Source organism: Cryptomeria japonica, chromosome 5 (genome assembly GCF_030272615.1).
Source record: "Cryptomeria japonica chromosome 5, Sugi_1.0, whole genome shotgun sequence".
NCBI classification, from domain to species: domain Eukaryota; kingdom Viridiplantae; phylum Streptophyta; class Pinopsida; order Cupressales; family Cupressaceae; genus Cryptomeria; species Cryptomeria japonica.
In genome coordinates this window covers 234,096,794-234,114,765 of record NC_081409.1, presented here as the reverse complement: position 1 = coordinate 234,114,765, position 17,972 = coordinate 234,096,794, and positions in this window count along the sequence as shown.

The window sequence follows — 17,972 nt, the reverse complement described above, 5'->3', positions numbered from 1 at the left end:
GAGTATCCTCTGATTGTGGGTAAGGTTTCCCACCATCTTTTTTCCCCTTAGAGGGTTTCCACGTACAAATATCTGTGTTATGTGTTGTGGATGTAATTTACCTTTTTGTTTCATGCATTAAACTTTACCGACATTGCAATTAACTGTTAAAATTGTTTACAGGCATAAAGTTTGGTTTACCGGTATTATGCATTAAGTTTGGTTAAGTTAGTTTTGGGCTTGAAATTAATTGACAATTGATTCACACCCCCCCCCCCCCCCTCTCAGTTGTCTCCAGGACCTAACATGGTTAGTAAACAGTGGATGGGATTGGGCAAGTTGTCTTGTTGAGGTTGAAAAAAAAAGCTGTAAAGGAAAAAATAAGAGTCAAACTTTATTGCATTTTCTTTCGACGAAGTTATGGCATTAGACAATACTTCATGGGTATGCATGCATGTTTATACTATTGAGAATCATACCCACCATCCCCATCTACTATTTGTTGCTAAAATGAAGGAGAGTGTGACAACAGAAAATTTATTTCAACTAGTAAAGAGAAGTTTAATTGAATATGGAGGTATGTATGACATGATGGTAGCCAAAAAATTGGTTTGTGTTGCAGCAGATGGAGCTTCAGTAATGCAAGGTCATAGGAATAGTCTTTTTACAAAGATTGAAACTTCATTTGCACCATACATTACTGCAATTCCCTGCATGGCTAACAGAATGAATCTAGCTTTTGGAATTGTGAGCAAGTTTGCTTCGGTTAAAAAAATTGAAATTTTAATCAGAGAGCTCTACTCACACTTTTGTTGAAGTCCCAAGCAATTTATGGAATTTCAATAGTTTACTGATGGAATAACTGATGAGAACAAGCTTCTCAAGGATAATGATACCAAATGGATCTCTTTGGATGGTCCAGTGCATCGAGTGTTTTCAAAATATCCATCCTTGATTGGACTATTTCTCACACAACTCGTGACAAATCAGATCAACCAAAATTTCCTGACCTTCTTCGAAGGTTAAGTAATTTAGAGACACTCTTAACTTTAGCAGTTCTTTTGCCCACGCTAGAGGAAATGAGTTATATTATGAAGGCTGCCCAAAAAAGAGCTTTGTATATTGCAGAATATGCTACGATGCATAAGATGACATGCATGACCCTCGATAATCTCTATCGAAATCAACCAACACTATCTGATGAAATTTTTTTTAAGTGGCAGACACTCACAAAATTGAACAATCCTGATAACTTTTTACAAATTAGTGTAGACAGGGAGGTATGTGCCAATGTATGGGGAGTTAAGGTACCAATGCACTTCTATGCCGCGGTCGACCTTCAGGAACTAGGAAAGCACCCAAGGAAGCAACTAGCAAGAGTTACAAGGGAAGATTTTGACAAGATTGTTGAAACTGTAACTACTTCTGTGAAGAAAATTGCATATGATCTTTCCTCACAAATTAGAAGCAGATTCCCTCCTGAGAACCTTTTTGAAGCCATGTCTATTGTGTTTCCTCATTATTGGAGCCTCAACATTGCATCTGATTTTTGAAGTAAGCTACTAATTTTGATAAAACAATTTTGCATATCCAGAGAATTGAATGGAGTAACTATAAATGGAATATTAGATAAAAATAACCTTCGAGAGAAATCATCTCATTTTGCATACACTATGAGAGAACAATATGGTAAAATAAAGAACCCCCGCGAAGAGGGATCAGTAACAAGGCTTTGGAAAATTATAGCTGAGAACTCAATGTTGCATGATTCAATGCCAGAATATTCGAAGCTTGTTGATTTATGTCTTACCATGATATTGGGTTCAATGGAAGATGAGAGAGTTTTTAGTGCTTTGGGGTTCCTAAAATCAAAGCTAAGAAACAAACTAGACAAAAATTTGGAAAATTGCTTTAGGCTCTATGTTAGTCTCAAATTCTGATTTCCCTCTTATCCTTCTGCAAGAAAATGAATAACTCTATTTGCATCTGAAGAGATAAGGGGAAAAGAACTTTAGAGTAACATATAACAAGGTTTTGGAACCTTCTACACTTTGAACTTATCCAAAGTCCAGGTGGGTATACCTTTTGTGAAATACTTTCACACTTAATAAAATGAGATCTACAGTAAACCAGTGTCAAAAACTAGTGGATTCCATCACCTCAACATAAATTGAAATATTAAAATAAAAACTTGTACACATCTCCAATATTGATCTTCAAGAAAATAGAAAGAATCCCACAACAAGTGCGATTGCCTTATCTGGGCCACAGAGTCTCCTAAATCAAGCAATAATTTTCAAAACTGAACATTCTCATACACTTCATCATCTCAGCATTCATGAACCCCATACATGCCTAACATATACATAGGTCCTCTCCCATTTAACTAAAACAATTCATCAGATTCATAGCGACAAACAATAGATTTGCTGACAGAGGTATTCCATGCACATTTAATCCCTCTCCTGAAGAGAAAAAGCTAGAAATAATGTCTATAAGATTGTCTTACAACCTATGCTCATCCGAACAACCCTAGATTATCCAAATGAAACCAACAAACTAAAGGATACACACCAGAAGACAAAGAAATTTTAGGCCTGAAACATTGATTGTATATTCATATTCATTTATAAAAATATTACATCACTAAGGGTAATCTTCTTGAAAACTTGAAAAACCCTAAATATTTTTTGCTAGAGTTGCTTTACAAAATTCTTGTGATCCCTCTTTTACTAGTCCTGGTATCCATTTGTAACATCAAGGATGCATACAAGCTTCAAACAATCCTAAGAAAGGTTTGTTACCAATCACAATGTTCTCCAAGAAACAGTTACAGGTCCTTTTCAATATCAACGACTTCTTTCATTTGTTGTTTTGCCACAATATATTCTTGTTGTTCAGCATATTTATCCTTCCACTCTTGGAACATGTCATCACTCAGCCAAGAAAAGCTAACAATCTTCTGCTTCATCCCTTCTAGCCTTTTCCAAGTGACCCTTAATTGCCCAATCTCTGTTTCCATGAAACCATAATGTGATTTCACCTTTTCAATCTCTTCAATTGTCTGGACAAATAAGGATGTGTCATCAGTGTTAATGATGTCATTAACCCTTTGGGACAATTTGTGATCCAGCTCTTCCAGCCATGCCTTCTCCTCTTTTAACTGGGTAGGACCAGCAAAACCCCTTGGAAACAATTCATACTTGTCATCAGAATATTCTTTTCTATATAGTTGGGCTTTTCTTTTTACACCTGCCCTTTCTTCTGAAAGTATATTCATTTCTTTTATGAATTCACTAGTAGACCTGAGATTGTCATTTTCCTCTGCATCTACATGGGATGAACACATAAGCTCTAACTCACTACCTCTAGGCATCCATTTATTAAGAATTGGTTCCAAAGTGGTTTCATCCTCTCTTAATTCAATAAAAATATTCGAAATCCTCTTCATAGAAAATGTGTACAACAAAGGCCCTAACTGAATCAGCAAACTTCAAAATTGTGGGTTTTACCTTCTCTCCATATTTGCTTGCAAACAGGGTTTGAGCTTGTTTCAATTTTTCCAACTCAGGTTGACCAGTTTCAGCTGACTCAAAACCAGAAGGCAAAGGAGAAGGGGGATATTCTATGATAGGACTTGTAGGTGGAGGTCTTGTTGGAGAAGAGGTTATCATAAGAGTAGAGGATTCACCTGGATGGGACTGACCTGCCAACTGACCCTGAAGTCTAGTAATAATACTGTCTCTGTTGGCTATTCCTTCTTTGGCCTCATTGTAAGCCATTAAGACTGTTTCCAATTTTAATTAGAGATTAGCCTTTTCTTTTGCCTCTTTTTCAACCACTGCGACAATGAATTTAGCAGTTTGCAAGACTGTTCTTGTAGCTTCCACCACCCCTATATCTTGGACTCTTATTACAATCATGCCTCCTAGGAGACCATAATCTAATACTTCCTTTCTTATTTTATTTTCATCCTTCTTCAGTGACCACATAACTAAAGCAGCATTATCGTTGCTGAAGGTCACTCCTTCCATGGGTTTGGTTTCCTTCCTGACTACTTCAAGTACTAGAGCATCAACTATATCCCACTTGGGGAGGATTAAAACACCAACCTTAGATACCATCTCTCTTCCCTTCTTAGGAGTAATGGTCTTAAACTCTTCAATCATATCTTGCTTCACCTATTCCTGCACCTGAGTTACATCTCTGTGAGGCTGCTTTCTCTTTCTTTGTTCACATTTGGCTTTAAACTTTTCCATATTTTGCTTCCATACAAATTGCATGAAAGCCCCTATTGTAACAAAGTTAGTGTCAGCCAGGAACTCCTCACTGGCTTGCTTGACAGTTGGGTCTAACTCTTTACCTGTGAGCTCACCTTCAGTCAAGTTCATTTCAGCACTAGGAGGCTCTTCTAGCATCCCCTCTTGTGTCTCCTCATATGTATAGGCAATCTCCCCAAGACTCCCTAACTGTAATAATTGCTCAGCCACCGCTTGCTCATCTCCTATGTGGATAGGGGATTGAGATGGAGAATAGAGAGGTTCACCAATTTGCACTTCCTTCCCCACTCTTTGCTTTTTAGGAGAATCTTGGATGTCAATGACATCTTCAATTGCTCTTTTCCCTCTTGAAGTGGAAGGCTCACCTGTCACTAGCATCATCACACTTTATTTCAATTTCTTATGCATCAAATAATCACTAGGTGGAATAGGCTTGGCAAAGGTAGGCTTAGCTAGAACCAATTTAACCTTGTCAGGATCATTTCCCATTATAGCCTCTCTTTTTTCTTTCAAGGTTTGGATGAGGTCTTCAAAATAAAGAATCAAGAATTTGATTTTCTCCTCAAAAGGATTGAAACTAGAAAGAGGGTGATAACTACTATCAAATTGATGAATAAAGTCAAGAGCCCTTTTATATGCAACCCACTTCTCTTTCCTCAGTTATTGCTCCTCCAAATTGAATTCATTCCTAATTAAATCTTTAGGGAACTGAAATTGGTGAGGCCTACCTTTACAAACTACTCTCTTTCTAAACATACGATTGAAAAAATACTTAGGGTCTTCAAATCTTGAAACTGTAGTTGACAACCTATATGGTTTAAATTCTTCATAATACTTCCGGCCACCTTTAGTGCTCACAAAATGGTGGGCCGTGGTAATAGTTGGGAAAATAGTCCCTTTACCCCTATTTGTAAGCTCTGCCTCTTGTACACCTCCAATTTGCCTCAAGACTTCTGCAATCCCCATCTTCAATGGGACCTGATAGGGCAATAAATATGGAGTGCCTTTGAAACCATATACTTTGAAAACTATTGGAATAGGGTATAAATACATATCTCCCCAATTATGGACAATTTTAATTCCCACAACAAACTCCTTGGGCCTGAGGAATTCTAGGATAGCCTTAGGGACCCTAGGGTTTTCTGCTCTTAGGAGAAACCTAATTTTAGATGCAAAGCATCTGTCAAACTTAAGGTAACTGACATCTTCTCTGTCCCAAGATAGAATGGTGCTCCATAGTTGCATTGGCATTTGTTCACCATCTTTCTCCCTTACTAGTTCCATTTCACTAGCAAAATAGTCAGCACCATTAGATAAAAAAATATGCATTAAAAGAGAATACCATCCAAATGGTCTGTCCACCTTACCATTTTTTATCCCTACCAGCCAATTATGAATTGCATCAGTTAGGTAGGGTGCATAATCAAATGTTATTGCCAGAGAGGGGTTTAGATTCTATACAATCATTAGCATGTAATGGGTTGGCATGTTCTTCTCAGCATCTTCTCCAAAGATTTGACAAAGTGCCCAATACATGCCTTTGGCTCTTAGAGTAAAGAAGTTCAGAGAGAAAGGTTCCATAGTATTGGGGCCTACAATAGTCAACCCTCCTATCTTGAAGAAAAATTCTTTCAGTGGGCCACTCCTAAGGTGATCCCTTTCTGCATTATAGACTTGTGCAATTGTCTCAAAGTTGATAGGCTCTAAATAATTTGACACTTCACTGAGTTTGAAGACTTTCCTAAACTCATCATCTTTGATGGCAATCAAGGCTGCTCCCTTTGTATTTCTAATACATCTAGCCACAGGGTCATAGTTTTGTGCAATCAGAGTCAATAGATCTACATCCATGAATACCCCAGGGACTACAAGGTTCTCCACATCCAACTCCCAGATACTATTTAAAGGGGCAAGGGAGTGTCTCTGAAGAAAACCTACTTTGAACAATGCTAACCCTGACATCCCTATTTGTGGATCTCTTTACCAATTACCTTTGTCATATAGGCCATCCCCAATTTTTAGACAAGGGTTCTTTGGTCCCAATTCTTTAGCCTTGGCCCCGACATTGGTAGACATAGTTAACTATTCCAGAAAATCATCACAGATATTCCTATCCTGGTAGTCTACCTTTCCTGTTAATTCTCTTCTTGGTGTCATCTTGTTAATGCAATTATGCCAAGTAATATTTACATGAAGCTCTAATGAAACAATTCACTTAGCAACACCAATTTTCAGACTGGAATTAGAAAGAAGAACACAAAAAACCTATTTTTCACTTGAAGAAAACCGCTCTACACTAGTTTCTCTGCAACAAGCTCGTTGAAATGATACCAACATTCAAGTTGATGCAGACCTTAATATGGTAAGTTGGCATTGAATTTTTGAAATTAATCCTGCATGCTTCGGCCATCACCTCATAATTGAATTCACAAATCGAATTAAAAAATGGGCTCCAACGGATCATAAATTCTCTGTGTATTTCCTTGTTTTGCTGTTTTGCCACTTCGCAAAGCTTAAAACTTTCGCACTTTTCTTTCGCAAAGAAATAAGAACCGTTGGATCATGGGAACTTGAACTGCCTTTACTCCATCCGGTCTTTCCTCATTAGTGACGGGCCTTGCCTCCTTTTTGCTACTTCATGGGCCTTAAACCTCATGCACTTCTACCTCACGAAACAACACTGGCCATCAGATTATCATCTAGTTGCCCAATCTTTATCTCCTACGATGACCACCAGTCTTCTTAGATAAACACGCACCATTATGACGGCTAACAGTTTTTGCTATTTTGCGAAGGTTAGACTGCAGGCATCTTTGGGGCGCGAAACAATGACAACTGTTAGATCCATCTCAAGATGAACATAATATAACGTGCTCAGACCTTTTAAAGTGGGTCCTTAGCTCAGGAACCACTTGCCTTGTTTTATCATTGGCAAATGAATGCCACGTGGCAATTGGCTACTCATTTAGGAAATTCCATTAGGTCCCATTCTGAAGCCGCCACGTGTTCTACTTTACCATTCTCAACATAACCGCTAGTTGAATCAAAGCGGGCCCTCAATTACCCTTCAGAGCCACGTGCACTTGACAAGTCACCACTACATTCCATAGAACAACTCATCTATTGTGCCATGTCATCCATCATGTGATTGCCACATCATTTCGCTATTTCACTAACATTAATCTCCACTTGACTTGAGGCTGTGAATTCACGACAATTGTCTGATTAACTCCAACTTAATTGGTCTTTAAAACTTACAACCTGCCTATCGTTTGGGTCCACTGACCCTTTCACTGTTTCGCAGAGCTTAAAACTCGTACCACTTATCTTTGCGAAGCAACGAGAACAGTCCGATCTTGGAAACTTGCTCGTCTATTACACTTACTGTGACCACCTTGCTCGGGTCCTCCACCTTTCGGCAACTTCACAAAAGGTAAACAACAAGCATCTTTCGGGTGCGAATCAACGTGAGCCGTTGATTTTTTCTAAGCCGATCATCCTTTAACCAAAGGAGTCACTCACCTCTTGGACCTGCCAAGTCTTATGCTATTTTGTAGATGGTAGACCACGTGCATTTTGGGTTAGTGAATCAACGCGAGCCATTGGATTCAATACAAGATGTAGTCCTTTAATCTAACAGTCGATCCTTACATCGGGCCCGCTTCCCCTTTTCACAACTTCACAAACACTAACCTGTTAGCATCTCTGCCCGAAAAAACAACGACAATCATAGGATTAACACTGACTTGCATGATTATTAAGGGCCCCGACAAACATTACAAGAAGACATAGGTAAAGGCCCAAAGATTTTAAAAAGTTTAAGAGACCACCTAGGGAAAATTCTAATGGGGGGGACACTTCTCATGATAGATCGACCCTTCCTTAAGTGGAAAAAAGGCAATGCAAGAATATAACGCAAGGATCTTTTTTTAAGGAAAAGGGTAGAATTCAACAAAACCTTAAACCATAATTTGACCCAAGAAAGACAGAAGTAACAAGGCCATGCTAAACACATTTTGCAGACTTTTAGCCAACCATGGGACAAGAATACCCAATTTTAAATAGTGATAATAGTAGCTTTGACTGGGGATGGTTGATTGCAAAATCAACACAAGAATTCAGGAACTCTGGAGAACAGACCAAACATGAGCCCAAGAAACAAACAACAAAAGCAAACCAAAATATTACAGACTAAGACCTACTGTGCATGGACCTAAGAGAAGTAATGCTTCACGAATTGTCCATGCACTGGAAATTCTTGTACTTCACCACTCATTGTTTGTAGAAAATATGAGTCTTTTCCATTCAGATCACAAACAACAAAAGGGCCTAACCATAATGATTCAAACTTTTTATGTTTCCCTTTTTCTTTTCCTCTTGCATTCCATTGAAGAACCATGTCACCTATCTAAAAATTCCTCAATGTGGTCCTTTTATCAAACAAATATTTGGATTGCAACTAGATTTTCAAATTCCTCTTATGGGCCAGGGTTCTGATTTCTTCCACCTCCACCATTTGAATCATTTTGTCTTCCATAGGTTCAGATAACTCCATATCCTCAGCTTGCAGGAACTTGTATATAGGAAGCAAATTATTAACTAGCACCCTAGATTGCATGCCATAAAATAACTCAAAAGGCGAGACACCAATTTCTCTCTTGATAGTAACCCTGTCTGCCCAAAGGGCTAGCTTTAACTTTTGGTCCCAAGACCTTTTGTTCTCCTCAAGGATTTTCTTAATGATGTTGAAAAGGCTCTTATTGCTGGATTCAGCTTGCCCATTACCTTAAGGATGGTATGGTGAAGAATATGACAAAGTTATCCCATGACTAGTGCAAAATTCAATGAACTCCTCTAACCTGAAACCCATAGCATTATCCATTACTAGTTTCACAGGAACACCAAATCTGGTTATAACATTATCCATCAGGAAGTCAATAACCACCTTACTTGTGGCTCTTCTAGTGGGTATGGCTTCAATCCACTTGGTGAAATAATCAGTGGCTACTATAATCCACCTATAACCTCTTCCTGATTTCTCAACTATTTCTCCAATAAAATCAATGCCCCATTGGACAAAAGGAGCTTCCATTTTGATTGGGTTAAGGGGCAAGGATCCCTCAAACTTCAATTTAGATGAAGATTTTTGGCATGGGTCACATCTCCAAATATGTTCATGGGCATCTTTGAACAAAGTGGGCCAATAATATCCAGCCCTGACTATCTTACCAGTTGTAGTCTTGGCAAAGTAATGACCTCCACACACTCCATCATGCATTTCAGTTAACACCCTTTTAGCCTGGGACTTATCCAAACACATCAGCAATACCCCATCTCTATTTTGCCAGTACAAGTCACCCTGAACAAGGACATACTTTTGAGACTTCAACTTCACTGTTCTTCTCTGATTATTAGTCATCCCTTCTGAATATGTTGCATCCCTTAAAAGATGCACTATCTCTGAATACCAGGGTTGTGTTTCAATACTGGTGACCAGAATGCCTTTAACTTGAACATTAATCACCTCAACATCAAGAAGGTTTGATTCAGCCGTTAGCTTAGCAAGACCTAAGCCTCTTACCAATTTTGTAATTTTGATCTCCAAATCAAACTCCTGAATTCTGGTTATCCATCTACATCTTTTACCAGTGACTTCAGATTGAGACAAAATGTCTTTGACAACCGCATGTAGGACATAAGCAGTCACTTGTGCATTTACAAGATATGGCCTAAATGCTTTAGCCGCCTTGACCAAAGCATATGCTTGCTTCTCCATAATTTCATACTTTAATTCTGCAGCTTGTAAAGATTTTCTATAAAAAGCTATGGGATGTTCATATCCTTCATTGTCCTTTTGTAGAAGAACTGCCGCCACTGTATGATATGAAGCAAAAGAAAACAAAGAGAAAGGCTTACTGTAGTCAGGGGACTTCAACATTGGTGCCTCCTGGATAGCCCTTTTTATTTTATCAAAAGCCTTTGAAGCTTCTTCATCCCAACAAAACTTTGTGTCCTTCTTGAGCAATTTGACAATAGGTTTAACTATTTCTGCAAAATTAGCAATAAACCTTCTAACAAAATTTACCTTACCCAATAAAGACTAGATACCTTTAACACTTTTGAGCTTGGGCACATTTTTTATGGCTTCAATTCTTTCAGGGTCTATTCTAACCCCTTCCTTGGAAACAATATGCCCAAGGAGCTTCCCTTCAGTGACAGCAAAATGACACTTTTTTGGATTTAAGGAGACACCATATTCCAGAGCTTTAGTGAAAACCTTCTGCAAGTGACCGCAATGGTCCTCTACTCTTTGGAGAAACATGTCAAATCATCTTGATACACTACCATGATAATGTTAAGGAACTCCTTAAAGGCTACATCCATTTCTCTCTAAAAAGTAGCTCCAGCATTCTTCAAACCAAAAGGCATTCTTACATATACATATGTTCCCCAAGGGGTGGTAAAAGTAGTCTTGAATTGTTCAGATTCTTTCACGAACACCTGGTTGTACCCTAAGAACCCATCCATCATAGACAAAAGATCACAGCTAGTTACTCTCTGTAACATTGCTTCCATATTAGGAGAGGAATAATTGTCTTTTAAAGAAGCAACATTTAGGTTCCTAAAATCAACATGTCCCCATTCTTCTTTCTAACTGGGACCAAATTAGACACCCATGATGAATGCCTGATAGGCTTAATGATGCCCCCTTCCCTCAGCTTGGTCAACTCCTGTTGCATTTTGGACTCCAATAGGGGGTTGATAGGTCTTTGTTTCTGTCTGAAAGGCTTAGCATTTGGAAGCAAAGGTACTTCATGCTGAAATAGATCTTGTCTATATGCCTTCAGATCCTTATATGACCATGCAAAAACATGCTTGTATTTCTTCAACAAATTAATAAGGTTAGTTTTGACATGAGGAGACAAATTTTTTCCAATATATACTAACTTGGGACATGATTCAGTCCCCAAATTCACTTCCTCTAATTCATCTAACTTGGTGGTTGACTGCTGATGTAAATGACTGTCATTGTAGCTGAACATACCTTCCAATTCTACTAATCCTTTAGGTATTTCATTAGTTTCCAATTGAACCATGGCATTGCCAAACACAATTTCCCTTTCTTCCACCACTTCTACCAATGCATTACAATCAATTTTTTGTCCATCATAGTCATCAATGCATTGTATGAATCTGAGAATATCTTCATCATCCTCAAACCCTTGCCAATTATATACATTATCAGGAATGGCAGGCCTAACTTTTATCTCAACTATGGATACATCGGTTAGTGTAATATCATCATTATTTAATGCAACATTTGCTAAGAAATCAGCCATGATATTCTTTGACCTTTCTATCCAATTAATAGAGAATGCACTAAAATGTTCAATCACATCTCACATTGCATGCTTATACCTTTTCAGTCTATCATTCTAACATGCATACTTAGATCTAACCTAAGTAACAACCAATTTTGAATCTCCTAACACTCTTAATAGTTGAATCCCATGCCTTTTTGCAACTTCAAGCCCCAATAGCAAGGCTTCATATTCAGCAGTATTATTTGTACACTGGAAGGCTAGCAAAAAGGAATATTTGAAAGTTATACCTAATGGGGATACAAAAAGAACTCCTACTCTAGATCCTCCTTTAGAGAAAGCTCCATCAAAATACATATGCCACAAATCATGCTGTTGGGATTCCAATTTAGTCACAATAGAATCAATATTCTTCAGTTGAGGTAGAATTGGTTGTATTCTAAAATTATCTAGATCCACATCAATCATACAATTTAGCATACTAGGGTCTATTTTCTTAATTACCCTGGGGGCACGTGGTTCTCTATAAAACTTAACATGGCTTCCACTAATTGGTATAGTAGCATATGATAGATCCAACTGAACATTTCCACCTACTGCTGCAGCCCACTATCTAGATAACAACATGTCATAATGAGGTTTTGTATCAGTTACAATAACATCCATCTTATATGTTGCTTCAGCGAATACTGCTATTTTCACTTCCACATCTTTCATTGTACCTATTACAGGTACTTCTCTGTTATCCATAGCATAACACTTCCCATACACAATACTTATTGACAGACCCAATTCTTTCATGACGCCATAGGGCATCACATTTGCAGGAGCACCAGAGTCAATCATGAAATTCTTAATCAGTCTATTGTTCACTAATAAAGTTACATAGAAAGGGTCTACCTGTGAAGGTTCTTGAGTGATGGTTGTTCCCACATATACTTCTGGATTTTGCAACTCATGATCCTTCTCATCTTTGATGGCAACTAAAGGCAGAGATATACTACTATCAGATATTTTAGAAAATAAAGACAAGGCTGCTTCTCTATGCTCTTTTATCTTCAATAGTTCTACCAGTGGGACTGTAACCCTCATTTGGGTAAGAGCCTGGGTCATATCAAAAGGGGAATTGCTGATTAACTCAATGTTAGTTTTGGCCTTTTCTATTTTGGGTTGACTCGCTTTCTTTACTGCAGCAATCTTTTGTAGGTCATCGGTGGTATCATTATCCACACCTTTTGCTATATCTATAGATTGGTCATTCTTTGCTTGACCATCTTGAAGCATGGCCTTACTAGTTGCCATCTTCTTTTGGGATGCCTCTTTAGTGAATATTGAGGTAGGTTCACCCTGATCCCCATCCTTCTTAGTACTTCTCAAACTGTAATTGTGCTTGGCTTTGACTATGGCAGCCTTAGTAAGATTTCTTACTTCTTCATCACTAGGTCTTCTAAGATGAACTTCTTCATCTTCAATTGTTACCACGTTCAAAGTGGGATGCCAATCAAGTGCCAACTATCCTTGGTAGGACCTTTTACTACTTAGCACATCACTTTCACTAAGTTCACTTTGTACTATCTCATCATCACTTTCAATAATAGTTTGAAACATATTGATATCAGGCTCAACCTCTTGTCTCATGGATTCTTCAAGGGCTTGAGCTACAACACATTGATAAGGAGAGTGTGGTCCATCACAAGCCATGCACCAAGGAGTATTCTCCATATTATGAACATTTCCTCCTTTAAAAGGATCTGGGGTATCTTGGTTCTGAGTGTTTTTTGGCTTCTCATTTTGAGGTTTGCCATCCTTCCAAGTGGTGTTATAAGGCATGTCATGCAACCTAGGAGGTCTATCTTGCCAATTATAATGAGGCTTATCATTTTTACTCACCTTGGTAGTAAGATCTTTCATGGCAGTCACTAATTTCTCTATTTTGTCTTCTTCTTTAGCAACTTTATTGGGTTTTTGTTTTGATTCTTGCTACAACCTACCATCAGTTCTCCTCCCTACTTTCACAGATGCTTTCCTATTACTCTCCACATTGATGGCAATTCTAAATGCATCCCTCAGACTATGAGGATTTTTATCCCTTGGGATATAGGCTATTTTAGAATCAAAGGCATTGTAATAAGTATTCAGACACATGTTATCATCTAACCTCATTACTTGATAGAGCCTATGCATTGCTTTCTGGAATATAGCATTAAAGTCTATGACAATTTCATTATCAAACTTTCTAATATCATTGAACTCATTGAGCATAAAACTCACATTTGTCTTGTCACCATATTATTCTTGAAAGCAGTTTTTAAAATCTTCCCAAGACCCAATGTTATTCACAAGGAGACCTCTATACCAATCCCTTGCATCATCTACTAAGGACTATACAAACAATTTCATGATGACATCTTCATCTACAATTTCATAGTCATTTATCAAGTCACCAAAAGATTTTAAGTTCTCTTTTGCACTGATTGCATTATTCCCAGTAAATTTGTGAAATCTATACCTCAACTCTATAGGAACATGGTTAGGGTACCCTAGGATTCCATCAAAGAAGAGCTGCCTATAAAGTTCTAGATTAATAGCTCTCCTCTGTAATTGGTTAACAACAAGGTTATTTCCCATGTTCATTCTTACATTGGGGTTATGAGTCAGAGGGATTTGGTTACCTTGGCTAGTAAGATGGGCTTGATTGGCTGTGATAGTGCTCATAGGAAAGGTTGACTGAATTTTGACTGGAGAGAGTGAAGCTTGGTGAGGAACAAGTTTATTTGGGTCTACTGAAGGAAATATTATAGGAGGGGCTTTTAGATAATTAATCTTTCTTTTAACCTCTAAATTGGTTGCTTCTAATTCAACCTTCTACAACTCCATTTGCAAATCTTCTTTCTCTTTCCTCATCCTCTCCATCTCTCTCTCATGTGCAGATAGAATATGAGAGATCTCCACTCTAGTTTTAGATCCTGACCCATCTTCCATGCACTTCTACTTTCCCTTATCCACATTACCTCTAACAAGTTGTAGGTCACTAAGGACTTCCCTATTTGGTTGCACAATAGACTTATATGTAGGGTTGGTCTTGGGAACTAAAATTTCTCTAATGACTCCACCTTCTTCACTCTTAGCCTTTTCTTGGGTGAATAACTCAATGTCAGCAAATTATCTTAAAATCCTATCCCTTTCCATCAATTTAGCTTTAATTTATTTTTCTTTATTTGCTTCATTTTGTGCTCTTAGGGAAATTAATTGATGGACTCTCCTATTTAGGGCATCAATCTCTTGGGATACCTTATCTTCATCAGGGAAGATTTCTTCAGAGTTTGACACATTGGCTTGGTCAATATCAATTAGACTGTTGTTCCCATCAATTGTCCTAGGTACATAATCTCTCTTAATATTTGAACTATTCTTTTCCTTCCTAGACAAACTAGCATGGTAGATCTCTTGATTTAAAACTGGGACATTTTCAATATTACCAAACAAACTAGAATGGAAGCCTAAAATATCTTGCTCCAATTCGCAGGAAGAAGAATTTGAGTTTGCATATATGGGTCTCTCAGATGACTTACCCATATTAATGCTTTTTTGTATCCATGCAACATTAGATGGCTCATGCACAACTGATCTTTTCTGGCCTCTTCGTGCCTTTTCAGGTAGTCCCTCTTGCAACATCTCATGAGGATACTTCCTCATGAAAGACTCGGTGTTCCTTCCTCTCTGCATTACACTTGCTTTCCTTAAAAGAGTTATACTTATTCAAAAGGACTAGTTATAATTGTCAGAGTTGCCACCCACCAATTGTGGGGAAATAAGAAAACAAGTTTTTTTAACAAAATTCTTGCAAGGACTTTAAAGGTTGGGGGAATTTCCAAAGAAAAGAACAATACACACAAGAGAAAATAAAATCTACCACAAACCCAAATTTTCAAACAAATTTGGAAATAATTTCAGGCACCAATCTGTAACATATGACACCAAATGATTACTCCCCAGTAGAGTTGCCACTTTTATTATTCTCAAATTATGATTTCCCTGTAATGCCCCGCCAGGAAACCCCGAAGGGATAAAGCCAAAATTACAAGAATAGAGTGCCAAATTTTATTTTTTTTTAAGTTACAACACATAAGATAAAACAAGATAACAAAGATTCAGATTACATAGCAGAAGACTTCAACTAACTCTCACCTAAAGAGTTTCCCAACGAGATTACTTAAATTTCACAATTCCATTAACTCACACAATTAATCCATTAAGCTGAATATCTTAATAACGAGATAATTCATAAACAGGATAATTCCTTTTAAAGGACAGAAATATAAATCACAACAAAGATTCATCCATTAAGATCCATTCATCAACCTCATTCAAGCTTTTCAATTAAAATTACAAACCATACATCTAACATGCTAATACACTAGGATTTTCATCGTAACATATGAGATCTTTCCAAGCATATTTAGTTTTCTAACCACAACGGAATAGATTCCATTACTTTAAGTTACATTCTTTCATATTCTAACTTATTGCATTAAAAGGACGATTTCACACATGCATTACGATAAATCGCATCTCAACCAATAATGCATTCGATCAACAAGGCATTCAAGATAGAACTGAATATAAGCATTTAAAGTTAATTTCAATTATCCACTTAACCATTCTAACATAAGCTAATCATACATGATAAAGCTGAATAAAGGAAGCATGAGAGAATACACCACATAACACCATAATGATCTCGGAGTTCACCCCTAAAGGGCTACATCTCTGGGTCTGCTCAACTGCAAGACCCCTTCTGATAAATAATAAGGTTAAGAGTACAAGAGGTTACACCATACAATCCAGCCATCAAGGCGATACATAAGCAATATACAAACGACCACACTGGTCCATAATACATAAATGATCCTTAAAAGAACAGGATCCAACTGAACATAATCAAAGCTAATACAAAGGTCCAAGAGAGCATCCAAGAAACTGAGCCATCACCACCCAAGGTCTAACATGAAACCGACACTCACAAGGCAGAGACAAAGGACGACTCACAAGGGTACTCAAACAGGACAAAACGACAACACACACTAGCGAGCGTAGGGACAAGTGTCATCACACAACCTGGTATGGATACCATGGCAAGTCTTCATAGGTCCCGGCCCATACACTGGTAACCCTGGCAACCTAATCCAAACTTCTGGCCCATCCAAGCCTCATGTGGACCCACACATCCTCTCGTGAAGACAAGGAAGGTGGTTTGCCATTTCAGGCCTTCTCACAGCATGTTGAGTCTATGCTAGCACTCGTCCCATGTGCGAGGCACATTAGCTTATTTAGAGATTATTTTCTAATCTACTTAGGTTATCACTTATTAGACTCACTTTTGACGGGTTACCCAGCAGCCACTTTGGGCGCGGCCCCCAATCGAAAGCCACTTTCCCATATGACACTAGACTAACTCAGACGAACTCAAACCAAGGAATACACATGGTCAGAGGAACGGAGTTCAAGAAGAGATACACAATCATCAGGTCATACATGACTCAAAAGTAATCACTTACTGACGGTACTCTAACTAGAGACCCGACCAACAACGGTCAACCACAATCATCATTCGACTCACACACACAAGGAGGAGATGATCAAAACGACACTACCACAATACAACAGTCAACTCGGAAATCGAGGACTAAAACAGGAACACCAAGTCATCCATACGATAGGGTCCTACTAAACAAAGCAATCTTGCCATTTCATAATTAAAGGTGAATACAGAAATTAAAACTCGCAAGGCAATAATCAGAAAAGACAATATTTTCTCAAATTGATTTAAGCATTAAAATCGATCAAGTTTTCTACAAGATCTAAAACAGGTTATAGTTATCTACCTCATCAAGGGATAATTTGTTCTTGGTTTTCTAACTCCTAAGGTTCAAAGCATCGAACAGGCAAATTAAGCCATAAAGAGTTTTAACCAATTCATATTAATCAAATTCAGACAACCATTAAACAATTAGAATAAGATAATTAATCTCCATTCCAAAACGTCATTAACATACTGGTCTAAATTCAATCTCTACAGATTCATAATTTCAATTCCAGTTACATAATACGGATTACGAAAATAAAAATGCAGAAAGAGAATCTAAATGGAGATAGTCACTTCCAAGGCATATCGTTTAAATTCAAACACCCACGATAAATATATCACTTACTTTTCAATTACTCAACTTATATGTTCTTATATAGCATTTAACATCGTCAATAATAATTCCATCGTATTAAAACGATTTCCCAATAACAGATTGTTCTCTATTATGCTTTTAAGCAATAATACCTTAATCGTACTTACAATTCCAATTATACTTAACATTAAAATAACCTTCCTTGAATT